The following is a 4,644-nucleotide window of genomic DNA, read 5'->3' on the forward strand; positions in this document are numbered from 1 at the left end:
GGAGGAGCCTAGTGACTGTTTTCAGTTTGGGGGACTCCTTGAAGCTCTTTGGAGGTGTTTACCTTCCTGCTTAAAGAGCTTCCTGAAGCTCTTTTGAGTTGTTTATCTCCCTGCTTAAGGAGATTCCTGCAGGGTGGAATGTTTCAATTCTCTGAGGACACTTATACAACAATAATTTAAGGGCTTTTGGAGTTATATTAGTAATAATTTCAATTGTACTTGTATTGTACAGTTAATAATAATTTTATATGTCACAATATAATATAATAATAATCATTTCAACTGTGCCTTACCCTGATAACATGGTTTCACATATACATGGGAGTATGGTAGCCTCAGGACCCATCCTCTGTCCAGGTAGCTGGACCATGATAATGGATTTTACACTCAGATGGCCATTAATTTTATTTNTAGTTGCCAATTTGTAGGGCACACCATTTACTTTGAGATTCCCAGTACTTAAGATTTCTAAATGGTCCCCTCTGGTAAGTTGGAACAGGAAGAAAACTGTACAGCTAGATCCCAACACACACAATCCTGATGAGTTGAGCAGAAGTATAATCTAGGCTGTGTCCCCCACATATCCAGTATAGTCCACAGAGGGCATGGTACCTGATATCTGCATTGACACTGTTTCAGGCCAGTCAGAGATGAGAGAAACTAGACAAGGGATAGATGTTTTGTGCAAAGTGGTTTGGGGATCCACACCATTGGATCTCCTAAGTGACTGCATTATAGAATCGTTGGCCCAGGCATGTGGAACTTACAGCAGAAGTTTAAATCACACTTCCGCTAGGTAGGTCAGTTTCCCCCAACAACTGAAGTTTTATTTCGGTTTTGGTTTTTGTTTTGGACAAGGTCTCATTATGTAGCTCAGAGTAACCTGGAACCCACTGTGTAGACCAGGCTAGCTGCAAACTCACAGAGGCCTCTGACTCTGGGTGCTAGGTTTAAAGGCCTGTGCTACTACCACACCTAGCCCCAATAATTGAAGTTTTAGGGAGTCAAACCTTTGTAGTAGGACTGGGGCATCTTATCTCATACAAAAGATTGCAGGAATCCATTTATTTTTTCTCTCCAGGCCATTGATCTTCCATATTAGTTTCTTCACATACATGGCCAAAATAGACCCTTAGCTTCTGGGCTCTAGTGTCTACCAGGACCAAAAACAGATTTCTTACTATGGCAGCAATGAGAAGTAGGCTACTTTTTATTTCCTCATAAAAAGAATGGAAGGCCTGGATGTGGCTTAGTGCATGATAGAAAGTCTCTTAAAATATAATACAGTCCCTGTGTTTATGCCCTTTCCAATCTGCCAGCCAGTTTTTCATCAGGGGTTCCTTAAGTTAGGGATACTGAAATTAGAAGGTTACCAGGTCCCTAGTTGATAGTCTGATTCAGCAGGCTCCTTTTGAAGGAGCGCCATTTTTGCACTTTTCCTGCCAGGTGGCTCATAAGATGTGTTCCCAGTAGGAACAGTAAAAAAAAAGGGCTTTAGGGGTGCATCTGTCCAGAGTTGAAGGGTGTTCAGACATGCAGTTATCATTTAGCCTGTATTCCCACTCTGAGTCCTGCCAATGGCTCAATGAAGTTGATCAGCCATAATCTATGGTTGCACAGACATATAAAAGTATTGACACTGGTTGTCCTAGGTTAGAGAATAGAATCGTTTGGATCATTTGTCCCTGTCCTAAGGGACGGCTCTGGTCTTCTTGTCATTCCACTGTTTGGGAAAATTGTGTATCAAAACATAGTGTCTCCCATGTTGGTAGATGGAGTAGGTGATTTTGTTACACTTGAAAATGGATGTGGTAAATAAAGCAGGGTCCAAGTAACTACTTGACCCAGCTGAGTCAGACAAATACAGTAGATAACAGAATAAGCAGTCTGGGCCCACAAAGCAGGGTCAGGTCAGACCTAGCAAGTAGAGGCTATGTATCCTGTCCATAGAAGGTAAAGAAATGCTAATAGAAACTTTCACAACAGGTCCAGTTAGCTGCCTATTTACTCCTGATAGGGCAACAGTGACAGAAATAGTTCTACCTAAGTATATTACCTTGTGAAACAGTGAGTTTTCATTTTCTTTTGGTGGTGGTGGGAGGGGGGCATTTCTTTACAGGAACATGGCTGATTCTAAATGCAGCTGCATCACAGAGAAGCAACCCCAGCATGAGTGCTGGGGTTTGGCCCCAGGAGCTCCCTTCTCAACCAGCAGGCAGCTATACCAAAGAGATAATCTATTCACCCCAGCAATTGTTTTCCTCCTTCCCAGCCTTTGGGAGGCCCCAGCAAACCTTACAGCTTTTTGAGCTTCCTAAAACTAGCAAGTTTTATTTAGTTCTGAGTTGTAGGATCCTCCATCCTCCTTATAGGAAGGAATGTGTGAGAATTTTGCTTTCTTTAAAAACCCAGTAATGTTATATGAGTACTTTTTTGTTTTGTTTTGTTTTAATCTCACGTGTGTCCCCAGCTGCACATAGTTTATGTTTGAAATTCTAGGGACTCTTGAGAGGGTATAAATGCAAGGGCTCCTGAGAGGACCTGGGGCAGCTGCTGCTCCTGCTGCATCTGCTTTTGTTATAGCTGGATTAAATGAACAGTGCAGTAGCCACTGGAGCAAGGTTGTGGATTTATGTGTGTCAAAGGGCAATGATAGATATACATTGTTTCAAGAAGAAAAACAATTCCAAAATTCAGCTCACAAAGTAGGGTATTACCTTGATATAAAAACTGTTTAATGTTAATTAAAAAATAGTTGGATAGGGGCTAGGAAGTTGGCTAACTGGGTAAAGTGCTTGCACTCACAGTAAATGCTAAGTGTGCCAGCACTTGTGTGTAACCCAGCCCTGGAGGAGTGGAGAGAGATAGATGCCGGGGCTTGCTGAAGTACCAGTGTAGCTGGAAGGGCCAGCTCCANGTTCAATGAGAACAACTATCTCAAAATAAGATGGACAGAAATAGAGGAAGTCACTCAACAGCTTATCTGGAATGATTAATTCATTTAAGTAAATTTAGAAAAACAGTATGATTGATTTGAAAGAAATGTTTAAATACTGAATATTTGGTAAAACAAATATTTCAATTCTTTCTATCTATAAATGAATATTTGAAATAATGAGGAATGAAGATTAACAGCTTAAGAATGAATCTAAATACATTGAACAGGCCACTGACACAGTGTGTGCGTATTTGTGAGTTTTAATTATGATATATTTTCAATACACAGAATAGTATGTTGGATAATATATATGTTGAATCTGCCTGAATAAATAAAATACTAATACTAAAAAAAGAATGAATCTAAAAATCAAACTTCTATATGTTTGCTGAACATCAAAATAGAAGGCATTCTTGATAATTTATGTTTGAGACACATGTGAAGCATTCTCAATCATTAGGTAAGTTTAGGTGTCATTTATCTGAAGGCCAAGCACAATGAAATGATGTTTTGATGCCTTTATGAGAATACAAAAGTCCATGTCTCAAACTATTATTTATAGATTTTGTCAGTTGCATTTAATGTGTTAGTGTTATGAAATATAACATGGCAAGGGAGTACCTTTGGTGGGATCCTGTAAGGTGTGCCCCTGAGAAATTATACCATGCAACAGACCTGGTATAAAATGGATTTATTGGGGGATGGGAGAGGAGTGAGGAACTGTGGAAGGGATAGAGGCAGACAGACAGAAGCAAAGCCATTAGGTCAGAAAATGTAGGGCAGAGAACAGATAGAGGGGAAGCTGGGAACAAAGACAGACAGAGCTCAGAAACAAGAACATTGGGAACAGAGAGAAGGGGCTGGGCCTGGAACAGTGAGAGAGGGCTAATCAGTCCTTTTATCCTGCCTCACAGTTAGCAGTTGAGTTTGTTTCAAGAAACAAATACACTTTCTTTCAATGAATTTTGTAAGTGAACAGGAAATATTCTCATCTCTCAGAGCTGACAATGTTAATTTTGTAGTATTTATAGGAGATTTTTGTGGGACTATCTTCTTAAAAACAATGTAAGCCTGGTATGTTGTCACATACATGTGATAGCACCTACATGGAATGTTGAGATCACCTTGATCCTAAACATTCTAGATATTTCTGGACAATACACAACATACTAAGTGCCTATCTCAAAAATGAAATGAAGTGAAATGAAATAAAATCAAACCAATGTACCTGCTCTATTTGTATCTGGTACCTTCGGGAACAAATAAGATAATGAATCAAAAAAATAAATTTCAATTATCTTTATGAATAAAAATAATTAGAAATGTTAAGAAAGTTTAAAAAATCACTACAGTGAATGGGAAGGAGGGACCTGGGTGGAAAAGGGGACAAGGACAGGAAGAAAGGAACATGATCAGGTATTGTGGGGGTGGGAAAAGAACTGAAGCGCTTAGGACCAGCAAAAAGAATGGAAACAGGCAACTTTGTGAGTTAGGAGGTAAGAAAACCCTCTAGAATGTACCAGAGACCTGGGAGGTGAGAGACTCTCAGGAATCAAAGAAAGGGACCTTAGATGAAATGCCCTGCAGTGGGGAGAGGGAACTTGTAGAGTCCTCCTCCAGTGGAGGGACAGGACATCAAGTGGAAAGATNGGGTTGCCATCCCACAGTCAAAAGCTCTGATCCAAAATTGTTTCTGTCTGAAAGAA

This window comes from Mus caroli, chromosome X (assembly GCF_900094665.2).
Source record: "Mus caroli chromosome X, CAROLI_EIJ_v1.1, whole genome shotgun sequence".
NCBI lineage: Eukaryota > Metazoa > Chordata > Mammalia > Rodentia > Muridae > Mus > Mus caroli.